This window comes from Panthera pardus, unplaced genomic scaffold (assembly GCF_024362965.1).
Source record: "Panthera pardus isolate Hobbes unplaced genomic scaffold, ASM2436296v1 HiC_scaffold_6, whole genome shotgun sequence".
Classification (NCBI taxonomy): Eukaryota; Metazoa; Chordata; class Mammalia; order Carnivora; family Felidae; genus Panthera; species Panthera pardus.
Genome location: NW_026526991.1, coordinates 134,706,399 through 134,720,000, shown reverse-complemented (window position 1 = coordinate 134,720,000; position 13,602 = coordinate 134,706,399).

Genomic DNA, 13,602 nt, shown 5'->3' with positions numbered 1-13,602 from the left:
TGTATGTGATGCTCTCATTTCTTAAATTTTTAAACCCTCAAGGTTATCTGAACTCCACTTTCCAAGCTGGACAGTCCACCGTAATTCATTCATTTTGTTTTTTTACAGCATTGCTTTTGTGCCAGGAGCTACACTAGCTTCTGGAGATTCGTCTGACAAGGAACAAGATACAATAATGCCGGCCTCCAAGAAATCCCAGCATGGTGAGGAAGACGAGTCAGGAGCCAGGATTTCAAACACTGCGCATAAAGATAAGCCCAGGGTTCTGCGTGAACACGGAGGAGGGAAACGGACCTCAGATTGCGTGTTTCCCAGCGTCTTTGTCTGGACTGGACGAAATAATAAATACAAAGCAGCTGGCACATGGTACCCACTCCACAAATGGCAATGCACATAGTGTTCACCTTCCTTTCCACCACTCCTCAGTGCAAATAACTCTATTACTATCACATAAATTAAGCTGCTTTCTTTAAAGATGCTGATTTTCAGAGCGCTAGTGGATGTGACCATTGCAATGTGCTCAGCCTAGAAAGAATCCGTGTTGTGTGAACTTCCCTGTATGCCTCTCAACACGATGTGATCATTCTGAAAATGGCGTGCAACCATCTCTCTATGAAAGGGTCTGCTTCTTGATTCTGACATAGGCTCTTGTTCCTCTAGCCCGGGACTCCTGAAGGAGTGGATAAGAACATTCCGGACTTGGAGAGACTCAAGACACTTCACCTTTCTGGTTGTGGTCAAATTCCTTCCTCAAATGTTCCTCAGCTGTAAGTGGTGGAGGGGGAAACAATACCACCTCAAGAATTGCTGTGATGATTCAACAGGATAATTCTTATCATACAGAGATCTCAGACCACCTATTTATTCAACAGGTATGAACTGAGCACCGACCGTGTGCCAGATTCTAAAGACACGGAGGAAGAGAAAAAGCAATCAAATTCACCTGTCTTCATGGAGCCACCGTCTCAGTGGGGGAGACAGAAGATGGCTAGACTCAGCAAAAACAACGTGGAATGTGCTGGAAAGGAGTAAGAACCAGGAAGGACAAGGAAACAAAGCAGGAAGAAGACTATGAGGGCAGAGGAAGGGGGCTGAGTCCTGAAACCAATACTACTCTTTACTCGAGACTACAAAATGATGACAATCATTTGTCATCTGAAAAGAGGACAATTACATTTCTATTTTGAGAAGACACCCAAGGAACTTGTTAATTCTTCACACACACACACACACACACACACACACACACACACACCCTGGGTAATAATTTCACATATTACCAGTGCTATGCCAGGGCTGACCAGAGTATGGAACCCTAGGAGTGAGTCATCCATGTTGGAATCACTGATGTCATTATTCCCTGGCCACTGGTTACACGTGTTTCCTGTCATCAGTGTTAGCCACCCCCCCCCCGCCCCCCGCTCTCTCTGGCCATAAGAGAAGCCTTTGGGGAACTGGTTGTTGGTGTTACCGAGTCCTTCCTGAGCTCACAAAATCCCCCACCGCAGAATCTTATATACCTTCAGGTCAGAAGTCCTCACTCCTGTCTCACGGCCGGACCACGTGGCACTCAGAACACACCCGAGACCGCGTACCTGACCCCCCCACACCAGCCGGCATTGGAGGAACCACGTTGGGGACGTTGAGCGGTCATTGACTAAAGCTGGCAGGGACGTGAACACAAACTTGGGCAGCATTTCTTTAAAATGGAGAAAAGGAGGCAAGAGGAAAGATTAGATCCAATTCGTCCCTGCCTTAGGAACGCCAGGATTTTGTTCAGCTGGACGAGGTGGAAGAGAATCCTTCTTCTTCTCGTCTCCTCGGCCCCCAGGGACACCGGTCTCAACCGAGCCCCAGCCCCCAGATCGCGGGGCAGTGTTACTTCAGCCACCAAATATGCTGACGCCGAGTATTCCTACCTGGACTCTGTTGTCATCCAGAATGCCACCTTCCACCGGCCAGGCCAACAGTCTCTCTTTAAAGCAAGCTGTGCAAATCCTGCATTTGAGCAAGGGGCCCCCGTGCTCGGCTTTGAACGCTACAGCCTCTTGCGTTGGTTGGCATCTGATGAGAAGCACCTGGGGGAGACACGGCAGTCCTCTCACGGGACAGGTGCTCATGGAAGGCGCAGAAGCAGATGCTTTCCTGGGTCTTCTGCTGCCAAGATGGCCCCGGGGTGGGGGGTGCTTGTACTACAGAAAGAACCTTGGGGGTGGATCTGCACGAGGAGAGAGGCAGGGAGAAAACCCACCAGCAGCCACTGGCATGGTCACTAATCAGTGTGAATGACGAACAGGTGTGACCACTCCAAGTCTCCATGTCAAGTAGCTTTTCTCCAAGACGTCATGGCCGCAGTGGTCTCCGATGTCTTTTTCCTTGGGGAGTTCATACACTTATTTCTTAGGAACCATGCGATTATTGATCATATGAACCTTTTGTCGTAATTCTACAAACATTTTCCCAAAGCTTTCCTTATTGTGTCTTCCAAAGTCACACTTGTTATTTTATTCTCTATTTGGTGTTGTGTAAAGACAACCTGTCACGACAATATGCTTCAATCTTAATATCTATCGGTATAAGTGAAGTGTTCGAAGTATGAAAGTGGATATGGTATCTTGGTAGGTATTTATGGGTGGCTCAGTCAGTTGAGCGTCCGACTCTTGCTATCGGCTCAGGTCACGATCTCACGGTCCTGAGATCAAGAGCCAGGTTGGACTCTGCACTGAGCCTGGAACCGGCTTAGGATTCTCTTTTCCTCTCTCTCTGTCCCTCTCGTTTCTCACGCTTTCTGTCTCAAAATAAATAAATAAACGGCTAAAAAGATTTTAAAACGTAAGCATTTATATATAACATTTTGTGATTTTCAAACATCTGTACATATTATCTCTTAATCCTCACAATGGTTTGATTTAGTTCTGTATCTTCATTTGTAGAAGAAAAAGAAATGAGACTCATAATGGAAAAAAAAAAAAAGATGAATTTCCCCTTCCAGCAGGGAGGAAGAGGATGTTGACTCAGGCTCCTGCTGTAAGCAATTAGAAGACAGCACATAGGAAAGGATTATTTTCAGAAGTAGGAATCACAGAAAACAAGCCATCCTTGTGATCACACACACTTTCTATTGGAGGCATTTGCAGACTGACTTCAGGTGACCAGCCGTCCTGGTTTCAGCACCTCAAAGTCCTGTGTCCCCAGATGTCCCTCCATCCCTGGAAAACTGGAAAGGTTGGTCCCTCCACCGGAAATGGAACTCAAACTTAAACAATGACCTAAGGGGAGAGTCCAGAGGTCGGAGGTTAGGGAAACTTAGAAGGCTAGGATTTACGGAGCAGAGTAACAGAGAGGTGGGAGCTTTGCAGAGAAGCTTCCAGAAATCTGCAGAGAATCCCCTGGAGTCTTTTGACTGATTCCAGTCTCTGCCTGTGTGTAGATCTGTTCAAGTTTCTAGCATCTAGAGTGGAGAGGCGTCTTTGCAAATAGGCAGCATTCAGCAGAGACCTCAGAAGTGAGGCCAAGGTAGTCAGAGTCCTCACTCACCTTGCCACAACTCCCAAACCAGCCTCACAAGCACAAAGAAGGAAAGCACCCGGCAGTCATGAGACCCCTGCTCTGGCTTCCAGAAGTCTGTGTCACTTCCAATCTTTAACCTGGGTGCACCCACAGCCACCCCCCTGTAACTTCCCTACGTCCTCGCTCTTCTCTCCACCTTGGGAAGGCTGGCCCCTCATTCCCACAGGCGGATGCTGACACCCGGCCCATCCAAGTGCCTAGAAACCTCCCCAGCCGCCCTAGGCTACATCATTCTTCCTGCCTGGGTAACTCCGACCCCTTCCCCATCGACAGACACAAATTTTATGGCATCAATTCCCTCGCTTTTCTTGATAGTTTTGTGCTTAATTATGTATCCGTACAAATATCTGGTTTAATTTTCATGATGGTGCCTGTTTTTGAATTTTGATAGAAGCAGAATCATGAAGCATCTATGTTGTTGACTGTGGCTTGTTTAACTTGATATTGTTCTCTTAAATATTCATTCATGCTTTTGGATACAGCTGTAGATGATCCATTTTCATTGTTCTGCAGTCAGCTGATTCACCCAGCTTACTAATGATGGGTGTTGGGGTGTTGGGGACTATTACGAACAACGCTTCTACGAACATTCGGTATATACTGATGTTCACCATGATGCGTTTCTGACGGTGTATTTCTAATAGTCCCATGTACTAATATTTCCATTTACTCTTAACATCCAAATGATCTAGATGCTATTATCCCAAGTTTGCACATGATGAAGGAAGGGCAGACAGATGTTAAGTTACTCACCCAAAGTACAGAATAAGGACTCACATCTGGACAGCCGGACTTCAGAGACCACACTCTTAACCACTGCTCTCTAGCGCCACTGTCCCCCTGCCCCGCCCCGTGTTCATCTCCCACTAGACAGAGTCTCTGAAGAGTGACTGTATTGTAGGAATCTTGCTACTTATGTCCCTGCCAGAGTGCCTGGTTCACAGCAACATATTTAACATATGCTAATTGAATGACTGAATGCTGTTCTACACAGGTATAAGAGAATGTAGTAAAAAACTTTCTTGTCGTTTGGCCTTAAAGAAAATGTATTCCCACCCCCAAAGAAAAAGTATTCTTTGGAATAGAAGCCATTCAGAACTACATTGTTTGCTCTTGTAAGACTTAGAACCACAACAATGCCATGTTTTTACAACTTATAACCAGATACTGTGGTCCAGGCTGCCCTATCATTAGAAAAAAGGTTAACATTTTAATTTTTTTAACGTTTATTTATTACTGAGAGACAGAGAGAGACACAGCGTGAGCAGGGGAAGGGCAGAGAGAGCGGGAGACACAGATTCTGAAGCAGCTCCAGGCTCCCAGCTGTCAGCACAGAGCCCGACGCAGGGCTCGAACTCACAAACCGTGAGATCATGACCTGAGCTGAAGTCGGACACTTAACCGACTGAGCCACCCAGGTGCCCCAGAATGTTAACATTTTAAAATACAAGGAAAACATTCAGGAGATAAGAGAACAAACAGCTTATGCAAAGCACACTGCCCAAGGAATGCTGGAGCCTTAGAGATTATATCTGAATTCTCCCAGGGTCTGACACAAAGCAAGGATCTCTAAAACTCATTATGTACTCAGAGTCCCTCTAGTTGATTGTCAGTCCCTTGAACACAAGAACACGAGACCCGAGTATTATTCTGTTCTATTTTTCGCAATGCACCTGACACACGGCGGATGGTCCACCAGTAAGTGAATCCCATCTCCAGCTTATGGCCGTGTTCCTGTGTTGGTCCCTTTGGAGAAGCTGGTCCATGATACGATTTGAGTTTGAAAAGCACCTTGGGTTTTGTTCCAGGTGAATTCACATTCACTTTGTGGAGGTTTCAAATCCCAAATCTGTCCTCCAAAAGTGAACGATTTAATATTTGAGCCTCAGCCCTCTCATTTATACAACGGTATCTAATAATGCCTGTAGTCTTCATTGAACTGTAAGGCATAAGTCGGGTAATTTGTGTAGCTCCCAGCACAGAGCTTAGCACACCATAGGTGTGAACCATCACGGCATGTTCGTTCCCATTGTACAGATGAAGAAATGGAAAAGTAGAGGGGCTCATCTACCTGACTCAGGTCATACCAGTGGAGCACAGCAAGCCTGCAGTTTGGACCTCTTGATAACCAGCCTCTTCTTTCTCCTGGATTGAAATGGAGAAAGCAAGCTAGCACCTGAACCAGGCCCCTGCTCCCAAAGCAAAACCATGCACAAACATGGCCATCCCTACACAGTCAGATAATGCCGTGAGGACTTTCATTCTCACTTTGAAGAGTTATGAGTAAGCCTTCAATTGAGTAAGAATGAACTCTGATGTTTTAACTACTGTCAGAGTAGGTAACAATTTGAGTGCCTTGGGAAAGGTGATTAAAAAAAAATCTCCCAGCGAAGTGTCTTCTATTTACTATTGAATGTAGTTCCCAGGTGGCTTCTGTGGTAAGGACCTTGCAGGCTTGAGCAAGGCAGAGCTCCTGACCTGGTGGCTTGGCATCTGGCTGTAGACATCTTCCTCCAGATATCATCATCCTTAAAACGTCTGAACTTCTTGCCGGCATCGAACAATTTGGAAATTTCACAGAAATATCTGGATTTCTGGTTGCCCTTAGAAAATGAGAAGACAAGGCAACCGTTGGCCTCACTGTCCCGGAGGCGTCCGAGTTTTCGATACTGCTGACCAGTAACCTAGGACCTTGTAGAGGGATCTGAGAAGCAATGGAAACGTCACGTCCCTCTTGAGTCCCAGCCTGAACCCCCTTGTACACACATCAGCTCTGCTTTCCTAGGCAGCGATTTCTGTGAATGGTCTGCCTCCTTTCCACATGGCCTTCCGCCCTCTGATGAGCAGCTAGGACAGTGCTGTTTTTCTCCCTAATGGACTCAGCACCGTGCATCTGCTTAATAGGCATGAATCGTTTTTGTCAGATGCCATCAGCGTTCTCTTGGGTTTCTTACCAGAATGATTAGCTGCACGTAAGCCATAGTGTCTCATAAAATGTTTCCATTTCAGCTCATTTATAGGGATTATTGGGACAGCACTGATCAGGTCACTTGCATGTTAAGGATGCCCTATTTCAGCTGGGTCAGTTGGTCGGTGACATACAGCACAGGTGTCTGTATTACAACAGGGTCAACAGTTTGTGCCAACAGAGGGGAGAGCATGGGCCACTTTGTTCAAAATGTCGTAGGTCAGCATGATCAGTGTGAGGCGTAGAACCAAAGAGACCGTTCCCACCTTCCTACCGCTCTAACGTCACACCTCTCGGCTACAGGGATTTATGACAAGTCAGAAGGGGTAGCATGCAAAGCAGTTTTTTCAAACCGTTTGCAGAAAAACTGAGGTTTTTTACTAAGACTTAAACTATGCAGAAGAGACATTTAGAAATGTCAACTAGCTGAGCGTTTTGGGAATGGAAACTTCGATGAACCCCGTGTTAATATGAATTTTCACATGGGCTAAAAAATCACATTTCTAAACAGCCCGAATAATGCAAAATGTAGTTTTGTCCTCAGAACATGCTCTCATACCACCTGCTACTTGGAATGTTTTGTGTGTTTTTTTTAAGGTAATAATGAAGAGACTTTTAGGCAAGATGACTTTCATGGAGACTGACATCATTACCTTACTGAAGAATTTATTAAAAAAAAAAAAACATGAGTAAGTAAATAATTGCACCATCTTCTGGACAGAAAGGTTCAACAGGAGGAAAGAGGTCAATGATTTCCAAATGTTCCCATAAGTTTAATAGAATTCCAATCAATATCACAACAGAGTATTCTCTGGAGTTCAACAAGTTCAGTCCAAAATTCACGATGAAGAATAAAACTACGAATAGCCGAGACAGCTTTGAGTCAGAATAAGATGGGCAGATTTCCCTTTCTGAGTATCAAGAATTATTATAAAGCCCCAATACTTAGTGTGGCAATGACATCGGGATGGACAAACAGACCAATGAAACACAATATGGGGCCAGACACAGACCCACACGTATACGTAAACGCTAAAAGTGACGCAGATCGGAATGGCAGGTCTGTGGGAAAAGGAGAAAATCCTCAGCAGACAGAACAGGGTCATTTGATGGTCTGACTCCTTCCCTGACTGTACCGTTCCCACACTCCTCGGACCGGCAATAACCACAAAGTCTGCCAAGCCCTGGTGAGGACTTCGTGCAGGTGTGATGCTCGTATGGCAGGACTGTGAACTGGTATCACCTCTCTGGATGATACGGGAAACACCAAGATCCCCCCCCCCACCCCAAAATATTCTGGAGGGGCTGGAAACAGTCAAACTTTTAAAGGAAAATAAAAGAGACCATCTGAATGTCTTCCAAGTAGCAACGGGTTCTTCAACAAGAGAATAAGAGCAAGAACCCTAACGGAAAAGAATGCTATATTGAAGTATATTAAAATAAACACCTCTCTGAACGACAAAGGACAAAGTCAAGTGACGAGAGAAAAACAAAGTGGACAAATTTACAGTGGAGACAACTGATAGGGGATTAACCTCAAGGAGTCATTTTATGAAACGCTTATAAATCAGCAAGAGGAAGAAGCGGGGGAGGGAGAGAGAATGAGAATGTGTGGTTATGAGCAGACGATTCGCAAGAAAGACAGGAATGGCCAAAGACGCTCGAGGTCACTAGTCATTACAGAAGCGCAAATGGAAACTCTCTGGAGTTATCACGTCTATGCTCGTCAGATTAGCAATGACTAGGAGCTCGGCCAAGGACGGGCAGGGGTGTGGGGCCAGGGTGGCTCCCACATCCCCGGCAGGACTGCAGACTGGGATCCCCCTGCGATGCCACTGGTGATATCCAGCAAAGCGGAGAAGAGGCACAGCCCATGACCCACAAGTCCGCCTTTAGAGACATCCCAGAGACACTGCAGCACGTGTACATAATAAAAACTGTACAAGAATGTTTGGTACAGCAGAAACACTGAGGTCCAAGAGTAGGAGGATGGAGAAGGAAATTGTCTCACATTCAGTGGAATTTATGCAACAGTGAAAAGAAATGAATCAGAGATACATTAATATGCGTAACTCTCACAAAGAGGATATTGAGCAAAAACAGCAAACTGCACTCTGATGCGTGCAGCCTGATAACACTCGCTAAAATAGTGAGATCCCATCAAACAGAAGCACGGGTCATTACGATTACATACAAATGCAGTCAGAATATAGAAATACCACCTACAATTGGAGCTCGCCAAAGTCAGAACTGTGGTCACCTCTGGGATGCGAGGGAGGGAAACAGAACCAGGGAGGAGATAAAAGGGGGTTCGACTCTACCTATAAGATTTTATAAAATACATAAATCTGAAGCAAATATGGCAAAACAGTCATATTTGTCAAAGCTGAGTGAGTGGCACACAAACATTTGTTATGATGAATCACCTCAATATTTATTGAAGCTTTCTTTTTTAAAATTTTTTTAATGTTTTTATTTTTACTTTTAAGACAGAGAGAGACAGAGCATGAGCGGGGAAGGGGCAGAGAGAGAGGGAGACACAGAATCTGAAGCAGGCTCCAGGCTCCCGGCTGTCAGCACAGAGCCCGATGCGGGGCTCGAACTCATGAACCGTGAGATCATGACCTGAGCCGAGGCTGGACGCTTAACCAATTGAGCCACCCAGGTGCCCCGTACATGTATTGAAGCTTTAGAAAATATTAGAGACGTAAAAATATTAACTCCACCCCAGAAAGCATGATTACAAAATAAACTGACGAGCAATTTTTAAGTGACATAAACTTGATTTCAATATTGTGTTATAAATATATATGTGCAAGTGCGGTAACGTGGTAACTAGATGTAGTGAGAGAATAGACTTAACGGCTGCCCTCTACTTTCAATTTTTTCTAAGTTTATTTATTTCAAGAGAGAGAAGAGAGCATGAGCCGGGGTAAGGGGTAGAGAGGGGGCGGGGGGTAGAGAGGGAATCCCAAGCAGGTTCTGCACTGTCAGCACAGAGCCCAACGTAGGGTTCAAACTCATGAACCGTGAGATCATGACCTGGGCCGATATCAAGAGTTGGACGCTTAACTGACTGAGCCACCCATGCATCCCACCTTTCCAAATTTTCTGTAACACACACATATTACTTTAATAACCAGAAAGAACATTTTTAATTTGAACCTCCAACCCATGTCTTAAAGCAATCCAAGAAGGGTTCATGTTACGATGAGCATTCTCAATGGCACAAGGCTTGTACGTTTCCCAGGCTCCAGATGATGGCTGGATTACACCAGAATATTTCACCACTATTATTTGTACAGTGCATATACAAATATAATAATAACTGCCTCCTGCCTCCGGCTAGTTACCTGGAAAATAGATAAGTTTATAAGCTGAAACTTTACTGGTGGACTCCCAGGCTGAGGGGAGGAAGGCACGGAAGGGTGAACACATCGTAGTGCACTGTGTTGCTGGCCAGGATTTCACGACAAGGCACGAGTCGTCGTTCAGACGTGTGGGAGGTCTCTGGGCAGATGTCCAGACCACCCTACTGGGGAAAGTCCATCTGGGGGAGGACGGCAGAGGAATTTACCTGCTGGTCACCTCCTGTCTCTCATTGATTAATGTTTGCCCATGGGACAGGAACCCCTGGCACTTCCAGTTTCAGGTTCCGGATTCCAGTCTTGCCACTGGGGAGAAGCCACCGTCCACACAGCCCAGTGCTTCGCCTGGGTGCAGAGACGGAAGGCATGGAAGTCTGGATGGGTCTGGTACAATGGGCTCTGGGAGCCACAGTGCACGCGGCTGCCTGCGTGGCGGTGTGGGCCGGGCCTCAAGGGGCAGAGGAGCAGACGTGACTGCACGTGATGTTGGGGGGAAGTACTGGCCGCAGAGTCCGGGGCTGTGCATCAAGGAGGCACAGGTCCGGGAGTCAGTGGGGTGCCGAGCACACCCAGAAAAGTGCATTCACTGACCCAACACCGCCAACCCGTGGTGCCCCTTGTATACTCTCTCCCATGACGACCAACTCTCGCGTGCTCAGAACAAGATGCCCCACTGTCTTTCCAAGACAGAAAGTGCAAGTTCAATGTGCCTGAAAGCTCTATTCTAAAAAAAGCAGGAGCATCCACCTACCCCTGTTTTACAGAGTGGATCCATCATCCGGCCAGCCTTCTGACTTCTTCCTCAATACTGCAAAGAGAATGTTCCGGCATTTCCATCGTGTTTACTATAGGCCAGCCTCTGGGAACCATCTCATGTAAGCATTAGACTGGCTCCAAGCTGTCCTTACGAGAATGCTAAATCCCAAGTCCCAGGTAAATGCCCAACATCCAGTCTCTTAGCCAGTGTTTGGTCTAGCTTCCTTATCTACTTCTGCCTAAGCACCCCCAGCTTCTGTGGGTACATTAGCCACTTCCCGCAATTCCTGCGGTGTGTGGACAGATCCTTCCAGGATCAGCGTTTGTAATTCCCAGCGTGGGCTGTCCTGAGCCCCATCCGGTTATCATGGAAGCAATGACGCGCAGGGAGATTGTGATACCCATCTCGAGAATACAGTAAAACCTTGGATTGTAACCTGTTCTGCGAGTATCCCACAAGACGAGCAAACACTTCTAATAAATTTTAACTTGTTAAACGAGTGACATCTTGCAATACGAGCAGTACGTGCTGCCAAACGTCACTCGATCACAACTGAGCCAACGGTTCTTGAAATTCGCTTTGATATACGAGCGCTTTGGATTAGAAACATGGTTCTGGATCGAATTATGTCCTCAAACCAAGGTTGTACGGTCATTTTGCATTCTGTCCTCAGGCAAGGGGAAGGCCTGCTAGCTAGGAGGCGTCAGGACAACATAGGGTTCAGGATTCTTGGCTTATGTACTCCGTGACCCTATCCCAGCTTTCAGAAGCTCTCTCGTAGACGATCAGAAAAAGTCACCATCTGATTTTGCAGAAGGAAGGCTGTCAAGGTTGCACACTTCATATCCTTGGCGGCAATGCTATCCTTATAATCAGATCCCGGGCCTGATTTTTCGGTAGGTCTTCCCCGTGTCTGTGTCAGATGAGAGTTGTCTCTGAAAGTTGCCTTGGATGCACCCAAGCTGGCTTTCCTAAGCCTTCCTGTCACTTTCCTTTCCAGGGCCACCACGGCCAAGTGCACCCCCCCCCCCCCCCCCCCGTAGTCTTTACTGATATCATCGCCCCGCCCATAACCTTGCCTTCCACCTGCGGCTCATCCTCGTCAATCACAGGCCGGAGCTTGAGTGATGTTGAGGCCACTGCTGGGATCTGTTATCCCAGAGGTGTTCCTATTGGCAAAAGGGTTCCTATTGGTTTCAGATGGGTGGCAATCCCATTGTAAATCCCATCTGGAGGGTCTATTTTCTAGAAGATCTGGTCTTTCTAGAAGACTCTGGTCTTTCTAGAAGACCAACTGTCAAATTTGGGGTTCCAAACAGAGTCTGAGGCAAAGCTTCTATGCTAGTGTGTGGTTGTGGGATTAAATAACCCAGCAACAGAAAGGAGGGAAAATGGAAATTAAAGCAGGGGAGGAAGGAGAGAAAATACAAGGTGATGTGCTGAGTTGGCCTCTGCTTAAGAAAGCAACGGTGGTAGGGGGCACCTGGGGGGTTCGGTCGGTTAAGGGTCCAGCTTCGGCTCAGGTCAAGATCTCACGGTTCATGAGTTCGAGCCCCGCGTCGGGCTCTGTGCTGACAGCTCGGAGCCTGGAGCCCGCTTTGGATTCTGTGTCTCCCTCTCTCTGCCCCTCCTCCGCTCACGCTGTCTCTCTGTCTCAAAAATAAAGAAACATCTAAAAAAAAAAAAAAAAGAATAACACAAGAAGACTTTTCTGTGAGTCCACTGAATAGGACACTTCCAGATGGCAAATGAGCTAGTCCAGGGTGGGGCTGACGTCACAAAATGTCCTGAAAAAATTAGTCCCTAGTCAGTCACTGTGGCCCATCCACTATTCTGATGTAGTATTTTCAGCTCGCTGATTAAACAAACGTCCGGTCTTCCCACTGGAGCCACCCAAGGTCACGTCCATGCAAGCAGCTTTTTTTTTTTTTTTTTGTAATGTGGTCTTTGAACCTCCAGTAAGCATGACGCTGTCCCACAGCCTTGAAATGAAATGGTGGCAGTCCAAATGCCGGAAGGATGGGGAGTAGCTTCTAGGAACGGAAGGTTGTGAACAGCCCTGCCAGAGAACGGAAACATTAAAAATAGAATTGGTTTTTGGTGGCAAGATGGAGAGAAATGTAAGGGTTTTTTTTTTCCCCTCTCTTTTTTTGCCTTAATTCATTCCATTGAGAAGTCCGGAAACGTGTTCAGCTTCCACTTTATCCTGTTATATATTCAGTCTTTACGTGTCTTTGCCATCAAAGATCTTCAGGCACAAATAGAAATGCAATGATCGTATTTACTCAGCCACATAACCTTTGACTTCTTTGCGTCTAGTGTATTTTGAGAAAGTGAACAAAAGCTTCCCACTTTTGTCTGCCACCTTGGGCTTTGTTTTTGGTAGTGGAGAAAAACTGAGAGAAAACGCTCCCGTGATTCAAAACAAAACACCCATTTTTTTTAATGTTTATTTATTTTTGAGAGAGAGACAGAGCATGGGCAGGAGTGGGGTGGAGAGAGAGGGAGACAGAATCCGAAGCAGGCTCCAGGCTCCCTGCTGTCAGCACAGAGCCCCACGAGGGGCTCGAACTCTCGAGCAGTGAGATCACGACCTGAGCCGAAGTTGGACGCTTAACCGACTGAGCCACCCTGGCACCCCAAAACACACCTTTCTACATACAGAACCTGACTGTCAGTAGGGGCAAAATAGTGTATTTGAAGAGAAGCTGGCTGGTTCAGATGGGCTGGGGTTGGAAGAAAGGGAAGTTGTTTAGGGTTCCTTCACCACCTTCCCCTAAATGCCCTTGTCCCCTTCGCCTGAGCTCTGCCCTCAGTAATGCTTACTGGCATGGGCAGTGGCAGAGGGATAGGTTCGTGCTCCACCGGTGACACAGACCGCTCACAGGGCAGGGGCGCAAGGGGACCTCTTTTGTTCCAATGGAGATGCCAGACACTCA